Raw genomic sequence first — 13,378 nt, 5'->3', positions numbered from 1 at the left:
TGTGTCCTTCCCACTTCTCCCGTCCACCATGCAGCCACAACTCTCCAAAGTTCAGCTCTTCCAGAAAAAGGAAATAAAAAGCAGCCAATTCTGTTTGCTAACTGATCCTAAAAACTTTAAAAAAAAAAAAAAAACTTACTATATGGTAAAGCTTAACTGAAATAATAAATTCTTAGCTTCCTTAACTGCAAAAAGAGAAGGCTGTGCCAGGTGACCCTTGAGATCCCTTATTAGTGAAATGTTCTGATAATAGAGAAGAGTTTGGCTTATCTGCTGGTCTCTACCACACAGGCTTATAACCAAGGGCTCTACAGCTCTTGTCCCACCTTGAGGGCCTGACCGACCTGTGCAGGGCCCCACCTTGGCCTCCACTCACACGTACCCCCGTTCCTAAGAATCACTGACTTCTTACATGAAGCCTACTTTAAGTTTTTAGGTACTGACGCTGAATTTCCCAAGCTGCACCCACCCCTACTCCAAGCACCCCAAGGAAAACCTCAACTCCTTGGCCCAGGGTTAGAGAGACCCACACAGGAAGGCAGAGTGGAGCAGATGTTATTTAATCAAAATCTCAATCCTGGGGCTCCCAGGTACCACAGTCAAGAAACACATTTTTAAAAAATCAAGACCCTTGAACTAGCAGCAATAGTCACCCATACCATATGTGATAAATAAAAAAAGCCAATATTTATTCTTCTTTGCATAAAATCACTGATATCAAGTATACATTAGAGCATCATTCAATTAATTCAAGTCTGAATCCCAGAAACCCCCCTGAAATTGAGCCACAGTTCAGCCCTATTATTCCTCTCTAGTTTTTCCTGACATACCTTTGTTTACTCTATAAATCCACGGATATTTTTCTTGCCTACTCCCACCAAAGCCCAAATACACATGAAAAAAGTTAATGATGAAGTTTTCTCCTTATTCTCTTACATTTAGAAAACCAGCATCTACTCTCATAGACTACTTGTAAGACGATAAATTTCTGCTACTCTCGTTCTGAAGAATTTGTTGGCAATATGCAGCAAAAGGCCTTATCATGAACACCCTTGAACCTGGTAATTCCACTTTTAGGAATTTACCCTAAAGAGACCAACAGAGATGTAGACAAGTGTATACAGAATAATATTTATTCCAGCATGATCTATCATAGTGCAAAAAATGGAAACCATTTAAATATCTAATAAGGAATACAATGAAGCTTAAAATCATCTATTATTAGAATAAATAATGAAAGGGAAAATATTCACAATGCACTAAATAGGACAAAAACATCAGGTTCCAAAGAGTATGCCCTTTATTTAGTAAACTAAATGCCTACATGTGTGTCTGTGTGTACAAACGCACAGCATGCGATCCTCAGTGTCATCCCAGGGTTCGACGCATGAGCACCACCATGGAATTGGTTAAACGCAAATACCTGAGATGCAGTGAATCAGGGTCTCTGGAGGATGGGCCCGGCAACCTGTCTTTTCATGTTTGCTAAGTGTCATATAAACTTTGCGGTAGACATTGAATTTATTCCATTGGACAGATGGGGAAATTAAGGCCCAGAAAGGCTAGGTGACTTGCCTAAATCCACAAAGCTAATTAAGTGTCAGCATCACGCAACTAGCTCCAGGGACCATGCTCTGAATCACTTTGCTACAGCACCTCTCTATATTAACCCTCCTATTTGGATGCATGCTCTGTGCTCTTTCGGCTAAATTTATGGCAGGATGCGTCCCACTGTTGCCTGATCATCTTCATAGTGGTTCGGCACTTCTGTCACAAAGCTACTGATCTGGGGGTTGGGGGCATCTTGGGCACTATCGCCAACATCCCCATTAACATACCTCTTGATGAATACCTGGTTGACATCTTCGAAGGCTAAAAAAAGATATTTAGATCTAAGCGCACGTTAAATACCAGCACATGTAAGCAAAAATTAGCATGCTATCAGCAACAGCATGCAGCACGATACTGACTAACCACACAAGGCATTTGTTGCCTGCTAGAGTGGAGGAATCCCATCCACAGCTTCCATGTAGCAATCCCATACACAGTTTCCAAACCACCTGGCCACCAGCTTTGAAATGATAACAACTTTTGGCTGACTTCTTTTCCTTTTTTTGGTTTTGGCATGATTTCAAAATTTGCATTTAACAGAATCCTTAAATATTTATATTACGTCATTTTATGGTCCCAAAATTAAAATGAGCAAAATGGAAGGTATCACACTTAATTCCTAAACTGCAAGTTCCTGAATAAAAAGTCTCCCTTGGTATTTTTCTCCCATGTTATTTTCTAAGGAGAAAACACCTCAGTCATTCATCTCAGGAAACTACAAAGGGGATGGACTAAGAAGATGGCTGATTTAGGCCTAATCATTCCTGAGAGGAAGGAAAAATTTCCTTCTGGACAAGCTTTCAAAGCCCTCAGACATTCCTGTCTTCATGAGCTGAATAATAGTTACATAATGTTTATGACCTGGCCCAACTGGCCAAAGAAACTAGAACTTCCAAAAGAACAGACTCTATCTTCAAACAGACTTAATGACAGAAACTTTAGAAGGAACACAGACACCATGTGTTCAACTTCCTCATTATGACAGATGAGGAAACTGAGGCCCAGAGAGATGAAATGACTAAGTTCAGAGAGTTGGCAACGACATTCTGGACCACACGGTGGCACAGCTCGGACTAGGACCAAGATTGGAACCCGGGTCACTCTTCACTATCCAACACTGCCTCCAGCTTCTGACTGCTCTTGTAAATTTCCTAAATTCCTTGTCCACATTTTCCACTGATCTGGGGGTGTTTTGGCACTGTGAGTAACATCACCATTCACGGTACCTCCTGATCAGTAACTGGACAGCATATTTGAAGACTATAAAAATATATTCCAATTATAAGTACACTTTAATAACAGCTCGACAGTTTTATCTGCTTCTACAGCCTATCAAAATTCAGTACAAAATCATTATGATGATTTTTAAAGCTTCTCGAGATAGGAGAAAACTAACCATTTGTCTTTTTTAATTTGCAGTATTCACTGAGCAGCTACAATGTTTAAAAAACAGTGACTGCTCACAGTTTTTTAGACATCCTCTAAATCTCTATTTACCACTTCATCTTGCTCCTATTAAAACCTACATTTCCTCCCGCATATGCATTCAGAATGAAATTAAGTTGGTGAACAAATTAAATTCAACCCTACCGACCACCAAACCGGCCCCAATATTCCCATCAGAACATAACGAATGCTCAAAATAGGACACAGACAGGCCCACGTTACTACCACGAAAATAACCAGATGCCCCCTTTTCTCATCAACATGTATGACTGCAAATTCTTTACTGAAGTGGACACTCTAACTCCACTTTAATCCCCTACCTCCTAGATAAAAATTGTTAGGATACCCAATCACTGAATCATCCCTGCCTACTGGCCACCTCCAACCCAGATCTGGCCCCAATTCCCTAATTCTGCCTTCAAATCACTCAGTACAAGCACAACCCCAAGTCTGCCTTTCCAAAATAATCCCAAGAGTTTTGTGGGTACACTGGCCCTGGCTGACCAACTTCTGGATAACCACATGTGTTCCTAGTGGTTTCTGGCTGATGAAATTCGACACTGTTGTCAGAATAACTAGGAATGTATGGCAGAGTAGAAAGGACCCTAAATAAAAGGTCCACAAACCTAAATCCTGACTTCACTTCTCTGGGTTTGTTTCCTAACTAGTAAAATCACAGTCACCCTATCATTTTGTAAGTTTTTCATCTCAAATCTCTGTACGTTGGCCAAATTTTGGGTCAAATAGGTTTGTTTCTACGGATGCATATGTTCTAACTTCCAACCACTCACTTACTACAAGTTGAGCATCCCTTATCCGAAACACCAGGAGTGTCTCAGATTTCAAAGCTTTTCCGATTTTAGAATATTTCCAAATGTTTGGAATATTTCTGAATGTCTACAATCTAAAATGCTTCAGTAAGCATTTCCTCTGAGCAGCATGTCAGCGCTCATGAAGTTTTGGATTTGGGATGTTCAGCGTGTATTTTTCACTTTTGACATACTGAATTAGTTAAGTGTTTGTCTGGAAAACATTTTTCACCCTTAAAAAGAGAAAAGAGACCTTAATGCCAGAAACAATGGTGGCAACGATGTGTTTTTTCTGGATGCTTAGAATGTTCCATAATTAAAAGAATTTAAGTTGGCTTTTATTTGATTTCTGCTTCCACAATGAAAACTGAGCGTGAGGACTGGGAAGCAGCTCTGCCTGCGTCTTTGGAGGACTGTCTGTCTCTAACCAAACCCTAGAGAACAGCTATTTCCATGGCCCAGGCCCTTTTAATTATACTCTGTTTTCCCATGTCCCTTTCTTCCGGCCACCTCGTGGGCTTTCTGTGAACGACCAAATAGGTAGGCTTCTTACAGAGGACACCAAAATCAAGAGAGGAGCAAACCAACCGCTGTCAGCAACACCAGGACCCAGAGCACTGGCTGGGTGACTGAACCGGTCACTAGGTCACTATGTTTCCTACGGGGGAGCACAGGGTGGGCCTAAAGATCGAGAGGGGAGCGAGACGTGGTCCAGGCGCTCCCAGCCTGGAGGAGAAGAAAGCAGACGCGACAGACGCACCCAAGGGTCAACAACTGCAAATAGGGACACCCCGGGGTCCAGGGGGAGGCACAGGGAGGCCTCAGGGACCATACGCTCTTCCGACTGCACCTCCTGCCAGCTGGAGGGAAGGCACGGGTGCCCTGTGGACAGGTCCGTGAGGATGCGTGGGGCACAGGTAACAGCACCTGGCTGCAAGTAGCAGGAAGCGCAGGGCTCCTCTGCAGCTCACAGGAGAACGCTGCAGTTAGCCCAGGGCGGCTTCAGCGCTTGGCAGGAGGGACCTGGGCTGTTCTCCTAGCCCTGCCTCAGCCGCCCCAGGCACACAAGGGAGGGAGGGGCGGCAGGGACAGCCCCTCAGGAGGCAGCGCCCCTGCTGGGAGGGAAGGCACTCCCAGAAGCCCCCGGGACTACCTCACCTCATTGGCCAGAACAGGGTCAGATGATCACTCCCGCGCAAAGGGTGGGGGGGAATGCAAATTTGCACCCAGCAGGGAAAAGAGGATGGCAATGGCAGGTAGACTCTGATCAACCCTGATCTACACATACACACGCACGTGCATGCAGCGCACACACTGTTACCAACTGAATGCTGGGTCCCCCCAAAATTCATATGTTCAAACCCTAACCCCCAAAGTGACAGTATTTGGAGGTAGGACCTTTGGAAGATAATTAGGTTTAGATGAGGTTATGAGGCTACAGCCCACATGATGGGATCAGTGTCCTTATAAAAAAAGAGACCAGAGCTCGCTCTTTCTCAATCTCTCTCCCTGCACCCTCCAGCCCCAATACCATGTGAGGGCACAGTGAGAAGATGGCTGTCTGCAAGCCAGGAACCCAATCTGCTGGCACCATGATCTGGGACTTCCAGCCTCCACAAGAGTGAGGAAATAAACATCTATTGTTTAAGCCACTGTCTATGGTATCTGTCATGGCAGCCTGAAGAGACTAAGACATATACAAAATTCAACTGCCTTCAAAGGCAGGCCATCCTCCCGACAAGGGGCAAAGCCAGGCCCCTCATTTAGCTACGCTGGATCCCAGCTCCAAGCTGAAAGGGAAACAAGAGCAATGGGAGTTTCTTAGAAATGCTGAGTACTCACAGCATCTATAATGAAAGCTTCAATAAGTAACAAAGATGAGAGAAGTTTGGACCTTTTAGCCTCAGCTTTTCCATTTACGTGAAGCCTCCCTTTTAAACTAAGCGGGCTTTAGCAAAAGTTGAAATGTAAACACATTTGTAGTGAGCGTGGGCACTGGAATAAGGCAATAAACTACACCAACTCTGAACCTTCTCTGATTCAACTCTGCACATTAATGCAACTCCCTCTGGAGGCTTGTGGTTCCAAGACACCAGGCCTTGCCATTTTCCCACAGGCTGCCTTGCCGAGTCACGAGTAAACAGAAGCAAGGCAACCTTGGCTACATGAGACCGCTCACTCACCATCACCAGTGAGCTCGGTCACCCCATGACGGCACACCCAAATCCAGAAACTCATCTCCCCACAGGACTCAGCTGAAGCCTTTCACTACCTGTACAGACAGTAACAGACACAGGAAAACTTAAAAGCAGAATGGGAAAATGACAGCATCCTCCTTGGCAAACAAGGAACACAGAACGATGAAAGCCTAAAAACAAAGAGCTCACCGGTAAATACCCAGACAGACATCGGGTGCCTCAAGGTCTACATAGCATAACAGCCTTTTTTCTTATGGGAATGGAAAGGAAGCTGTTTGGAAAATATTCAACATTTCAAAACTTCATGTAATTCTAGAGTTAAAGGAGGCCTTGGAGAAATATTACTTCATTTTAGTGATGAGGAACAGGGACATCAGTCATAATCCAGATCCTACAGAAGTGAAGAGGTCCCATTCATCCTGACTCAAACAGGATGCTTTTAAGGATCATTTAAGATGACTGCAATAATCTAGTGTTTACTTTGTAGCTTCCATCCTCAAGTCAATTCTCTCTCTGTCTCTCTCAAAACAAAGCCTTAACTGTCACTCCTCCTCCCACTACACAAGTCTGTAAGAACCACCACCATCTACCCCGGAGTCTGCCGCTCTAATCCTTGGTTGTCTGGTATGAGGGCTTTTGCCCCAAGAACCTATACATCCTCCATCAAATTACTCACGCTGGCAATTCATTGCATTGCAATCAAGTCTGTTACTACTTTTATGGTCAAGTAATGTTTCCCCAGAGTCTCAACACATCATCAAGAGATTTTATTTTATTTTATTTATTTTTTGAGACAGAGTCTTGCTCATCTGCCAAGGCTGGAATGCAATGGTGTGATCTCCGCTCACTGCAACAACCGTCTCCCGGCTTCAAGTAATTCTCCTGTCTCAGCCTCCCAAGTAACTGGAATCACAGGCACCCACCATCATGCCTGGCTAATTTTTATATTTTAGTAGAGACGGGTTTCACCATGTTGGCCAGGCTTGGTCTTGAACTCCTGGCCTCAGGTGATCTGCCCACCTCAGCTTCCCAAAGTGCTAGGATTAGAGGCATGAGTCACCGCACCCAGCCCGTTATCGGGAGATTTAAATCCTACAGCAGCAATAATGACTCAGGGAAAGAACAGAATAGGGTGGCATGGGAACCCTTAAGTAAATGCTCTACCTGATTCTAAGTCCACATTAAGCGGAGCTCTCCCTGAAGTGACCCAAGCTGTCATGGTTTCATTTCTTTTGTTGCAACAGAATTCATTACCCAAGAGCCCAGCATGCCATCAGCTTTGACTTCCCTCACAGCTCTTATCACAAAGGTCAGAACTCCTTTAACAGTATCTTTTTAAAATTTACATAAATAGCAGCTACTGGTTACTTTAAATGAAAGAGACAAGGACAGAGGACATGTCAACATATTCATAATGAAAACTTTTACTGACAGCTGGATGTAAAGGAAATCATTAATCATTTCTGCAGGAACAATTATAAAATAATTCTCTAACAAGAAACCACAGATGTATCATAGCTAACTACTTCCTTTATGCCTTAAAAAAAAAACTAATCTGAAAAGCTTAATTACAGTAGTTTTACCTTCTTAAATGGAGTGAGTACTTAAAATGCAGTACAAAGGCTGTGAAAAATGAGACAATTCTTTTAAAAGTTTTCCGAGGCAACTCAGAGTTGAAAGAACAAAATCCAAAAGTAACTCTTTAAATTTTGGTTTATAAATCCAGGCTGTAGTGCAGTGTTGCAATCTCGGCTCACTACAACCTCTGCCTCCCAGGTTGAAGCAATTCTCCTGCCTCAGCCTCCTGAGTAGCTGGGACTACAGTCACCCACCATGCCCGGTTAATTTTTATATTTTTAGAAGAGATGGGGTTTCACCATATCGGCCAGGCTGGTCTTGAACTCCTGAGGTCAGGTGATCCGTCTGCCTTGGCCTCCCAAAGTGCTGGGATTACAGGCATGAGCCACCATGCCCAGCCGATAACCTTACAAATGCCAAACTGAGTAGGATTTGAAGTATTTCCGAGTATACTTTATCCAAGATTTTAAAATTCAGTTTAGAGTAGAAAATACATAAACACAACGGTACCCAGGACATGTTAATTAGGAAGGACATTATTTTCCTAATTTCATCTATGAATCTTTAGAATTGAAGACATAAACCTTATTTTCCAGTTACAAAATACATTAGCTCTGGAAAAAAAATCTCTGTATCACTATTACTAAAAATTGTTATACCTGATAACTATATTATCACCAATGTTAAGGAATCTCTTTTTCTCCTTTTATAGGTTCATCTACTGAAATGCCAGTCTGAACAACAGTCCCTATTTGTATCTTTCTGGCTTTATCAAATTATCCCCAATTCTATGATCAAGTAATGTTATTTATTTATTTATGAGACAGTCTCACTCAGCCTCCCACTGCAACCACGGTCTCCCAGGTGACAGTGCCTTCTTGGTGGCAAGTAATGTTTGGGCAAATGTTACTTAACCTTTGGAGCCTTCTTTGTGGCCTGTGACACTAGTTTTTCATATTTCAACCCTACAGAGGTTGGACTGTGCCTCCTGTCTACTTTTGCCACACATTTAGCCTCTCGGAGACCTGCCTTCCACGCCATACAGTGCAGTTCTATTGTAAAGGATCTCGAACTATTGTTTTTAGTGTACAGAAAAGAAAAATGACAGCCTTAGAGAAACCAAACATTTTTAATCTGAAAAGGACAGTCTGTGTGGTCACATCTACTCTGTATAATTGTGCCTGGGACAACTGGCTTGGCTATGTGTGACTCTCCCACCTAGAAATGATCTTAGTGGGGAACCACAGAAGGAAGGAATATGCAAAACATTGTCACTGTGATGACCAAAGTCCTAAACCCTAAAAAGGGTCATGGTGAATATACTCAATGGTGATGGAAATATAGCTAAGAAAGACTCCATTATAAGCACTTCCTCGTATGCACAATTAGACTTGCTCCAAAGAATTCTGGGCCAGGCGCAGTGGCTCACGCCTGTAATCCCAGCACTTTGGGAGGCCGAGGTGGGCAGATCATGAGGTCAGGAGACCGAGACCATCCTGGGTTAACATAGTGAAACTCTATCTCTACTAAAAATACAAAAACTTAGCCAGGTGTGGTGGCACATTCCTATAGTCCCAGCTACTCAGGAGACTGTGGCAGAAGAATTGCCTGAACCCAAGAGGCGGAGGTTGCAGTGAGCCGAGACTGCACCACTGCACTCCAGCCTTGGCAACAAAACAAGACTTGGTCTCAAAAAAAAAAAAAAAAAAGTCTGATAAACTTTCTAAAATATTCCAGATCAGAGGCTTTCAAATTTTTCTGTCTGTAACCCACTTTATTTATATACAATGGCCCAATACTCCAGCCTGGATGACAGAATAAGACTCTATTAAAAAAAAAAAAGAGTTCATTATTTCACTTTGTTGTAATACTTGTTGTGACCCACTAAACTAATTTTATGACCCATTAACAGACTGCCCAGCAGCTTGAAAAATCCTGCCCTTATTCACTTACTTAAACTTGCCACAATAAATTGGCAGCTCTCTTAAGACTAGTGAAAGCACACGAAAACGTCCAACAGAAATGTACGTTTGGGTAAGCTGCTGTACACCACTTTTCAGGATCCCTTCCAAATGGGAAACATTTAAACAGTTTTATTTGGGTATTACTGATAGTAAGACATCATCTTCTCTTCCACCTAATCTCTAAACCACTCTTCTCCAATTGTTAAAAAATAATCTCAAATCTTTTGACCTGTATGTGAATGAGGAAGGGAATACAAATTAAAGATGACTTCAATAATTATATTTGTTCACAGTGAGTATGTCTTTCCCCTACATCATGATGAAAGCCACGGAATAAAGATGACTGAAACAGTCCATTCCCCCCACTTATTAACATACTTTGTAAGGCAGTTCCAACAATTTATCCACAAGTAAAATGAAATTAGCTTCAACTGCATTTTCCTTCATTTAAAAAAAAAAACACAGTGAAAGTCAGTTAACAGGTTTCTTAATGCCAAAACAATAATTCTATCTATATAATGTTCTAAGCAGCTGAACAAAATTCCACACCCTTAGCTCAAATTAACAGTGGGTAGAAGGAAGTTCGCTAGTCCCTGGTACCAGGAACAGAGAGTCAAGGGCCATTTAACCCCAACACACAGGAAACTGAGCAAAAACAGTAGAGACACTAAAAATTGAGGTACTTTTCTTCCTGACCAAAAGAGACAAGGCAATAGTAATAGCACGACTCGAAGAAGGAGCCTGAGCTTTAGACTCTGAGAAACTCAGCCCAGCTCTGCCCTGTATCAGCTGCTCCTAGTGCAGCAACAAAAACAAGGACAATAATTACTCAACTAATACTAGCTTTGAGCTGGGCAGTCGTAACTGCCATTATCTCATTGAATTTCTACAACACTCTCAGGTAGGTTCTCAGGGCCAGAGAGACTAAGAAACTTGCTGAAATTCATACAATTAATAATGGGAGGGCCAGGCTTCAAATGCAGGCTGACTTGTCTTAAAGCCATTCGGAGGGGGTCAGGTGGCTTTCAGAGCCCATTTTGCCTTGTCTTCATCTCCCAGGCTCGCTGCATGGATTGACACCTCTGGCCCATCCTAAGAGGCTCAATACCATACATATATCATATGTAATTAATGTATAGTACACATTGACTCACCTCATCACAGGCATCTCAGGTTAGCTGGCCTCGCCACTTCAGAGAGTCAGAAACGGGGTTTTTTTTATCTTTTTCCTCTACCCTCCCACTGCCGACCCGACAAACACACCTCCCCCATGAATACTTTCCACCGACTTTACGGCAGCAGGACCTAGTCCACAGCACTGCAGGCATGAGAAACTGACACCCATCATGAGTATGTTTACTAAAGGAAGGGAGGTGGGTGCTAGCATTGCACAGACAGGGCAAAGGTGCCAGGCTTAATTCAACGCCAAGACAATGGCAGGCAGAGAGCCATAAGGGCCGGGACTCAGACCGGGCAGGAGGAATGTGCTGGAGCAGTCACTGGATGAAACGTATTCACCCAACAAGGTCTTTGCCACCCAACAGAAGGGAGGCAGGAGAGGGATGAAGGCTGGTACTGCCAGTGAGGAATGGATTGGGCCAGTTGTAACCTGGAGATCTCGCATAAATGAGAGGCGGGGTCTCCATGCCAGGAGTTCTGCTAAAGGCAATAAACAATCTCACAATGGAGTGTGGCATTGCATAAACACTGGCTTTGGAAACAGGAAGTACCAGTACTAAGCAGCTGGTAAGTTTCAACAGAATTTTTCAAAACAGGGTTACACGATCCCTTTCTGTCCTGTGTACAGTAGTTGACAAATGCTATCCCCTCCAATCCTCTACTGAAAAAGTGGGTCAACACGAAGCAGTGGTGGGCGATCACTGAAGTTAACTGAAGTACATCAACTAAAAGTTCATTTAACCAAGTGGATGAAAGACAGGCCAATAATGCACCATCACCTGAGGACTGAATCAGGCATTTTTTAAAGCAAGCACAGAACAGCTGTGAGTATGCAAGCTCCGATGGTGTAACGAGTCACCTGGAATGTCAGGCCTAAATCATTAATTGTCACAGCACAGTACACAACACTGCCTGCTCAGATCAGTCATAAGCAGTTGAGCTCCTTGTTTTACATTATAAATATACAACTAATTATTATAAAAACTATCTCCCAAGTATTAAGAAATCACTACTTTTTCAAACCAGAGGAATTTATAACCAAAGTCATAATCTCGACTTGGAGAAAAGTACCAATAAGCCTAAATGATATAAATTGAATTTATAAATGTTCAGGAAACAGGACGTTGTTATTTTAAGGTTGTTTAATAATTTGAAGAGATACAATGGTTTTTTACCTCAAGGAAAAAAACAGCGATTATAAAACTCCTGGATTAAATAATATTATCTAACAAAGGCGGACTTATATCTATTATTTTAATTAAGTTGCGATGACATTATGAACTTGGAATCATACTCCCACTGACATAATTTAATGCCTGATTACCAAAGTATTCTAAACATTTTACTTCTGTCTTTAATCTACTTTTATTTTTGCTCACTCTTAGTTTCTTTAAATAAGTTGTTTCCACCCGATTAGCAAGAAATGAATTTTGTTTTCTCTTAAATGTTCACTGCAGAGATAAAAAGATTCGCTTCAGTGACTTGGAAAACTGGGCATTATTTGTTTCCTCACTGCATCTGCTGCTGCACCATTTTCTCTGCAATTAAACATCATGGCTTTGTCAATGAGCACAGATCTAAACATCAGAAATTTCAGGCCCAGTCCTTGCTCTGCCACCCAGGAGGCTCTGTGACTTCAGAAAACAAGTTCAGCCCTCAGTGTCAAAGTGTCCTCCTCACCTGACCCCTAGCCTAGGTGATCAGAGGTCCTTGCTAGTCAGGACAGGCCAACGCTAAACTTGCAGACTTCCTTAACACACACACACATGCACCCACCACACTGGGCAGTGCAGTCAGGCCAAGCATGATAGGCCTTTCAGACCCACACACCCAACCCCCAAAAGGGGAGACATGAGAAATCTGATTTTACCTGTCTGCAGGTGTAATGCAGAATAACCAGGTGAGGCCTAGGAGACCTCTGATCCATAGGAATCCCTCTGGAAGCTTGTTCGCTGCTTTCTGGGGCCCTCAGGGCTTGCAGGTGACCCAGCACAGAGAGAAGGCAAACTGCGGTCACACAGCATTACACTCCCTTTTCAATACTCAGTATAAATAACAGCACTATTTGACTAATAATGATTAGCTTAAAGTGACTTTCCAGAGCCCTGGTCCTTCCTGTCATCAGAACTGACTGACTGAAAGGCCAGTAATTGGATATCAGAAATTTTCAATTGATAAAGTCACTGAAGGTGACTCCTCCCAAATGCATAGAAGATCTAGAAATGCTATCTCAGGGTTTCTGGACTGTTCGGGGGTTGGCCAGGATTCTCTGGTTGAAAAAGGAAATACACCAGTCAGCACTCAACATGCCAGATATCAGCCCAGGCCATAATATTCACATCTGTCACAGACCCAACCTAAGGAGAGCTCTGCTCCGGACAAAACAAAGCCATGCACAACCTCTTGACTTGACTAACACCTACTGTGTGCCCCGCGCTATTGCCCCTCACTCGAGGTCTCCCTGGCCCATCTGGGCCACCGGTCATACTTCGCTTCACAAGGCATCCTGCAATGGAACAGCAGGCGAAGATTCAGAAGGTCACCTCGGCCGGGCGCGGTGGCTCACGCCTGTAATCCCAGCACTTTGGGAGGC

The 13,378-nt window shown here is 43.1% G+C and overlaps 1 protein-coding gene and 1 long non-coding RNA gene across 7 annotated transcripts in view; both read right to left on the bottom strand.

The window, feature by feature from the left end:
* The window catches only part of FAM107B (family with sequence similarity 107 member B), an 82,883-nt gene that overhangs the window by 22,602 nt on the left and 46,903 nt on the right, over positions 1-13,378 (bottom strand). The window contains exon 1 of one of the 6 annotated variants that reach the window (XM_032244021.1): positions 12,656-13,292. The exons of 4 other annotated variants lie outside the window; for them this stretch is intronic. The gene's annotated coding sequence lies outside the window, so the exon portion shown is untranslated. Of the gene's footprint in view, positions 1-10,760; positions 10,782-12,655; positions 13,293-13,378 lie in introns of those variants that run through there. One more of the 6 variants, XM_032244023.1, reaches the window with a different exon arrangement.
* Positions 130-6,947, bottom strand: LOC116527168. Its single transcript, XR_004258414.1, has 2 exons — positions 6,032-6,947; positions 130-5,987 (listed from the first exon to the last, which is right to left on the bottom strand). It is a non-coding gene; the product is annotated as an uncharacterized LOC116527168 (long non-coding RNA).

Source organism: Sapajus apella, unplaced genomic scaffold, assembly GCF_009761245.1.
Source record: "Sapajus apella isolate SASKATOON/1434 unplaced genomic scaffold, GSC_monkey_1.0 scaffold53, whole genome shotgun sequence".
Lineage (NCBI taxonomy): Eukaryota > Metazoa > Chordata > Mammalia > Primates > Cebidae > Sapajus > Sapajus apella.
Note: the sequence above shows the minus strand (reverse complement) of the source record. Positions and strands in the feature narration are given on the sequence as shown.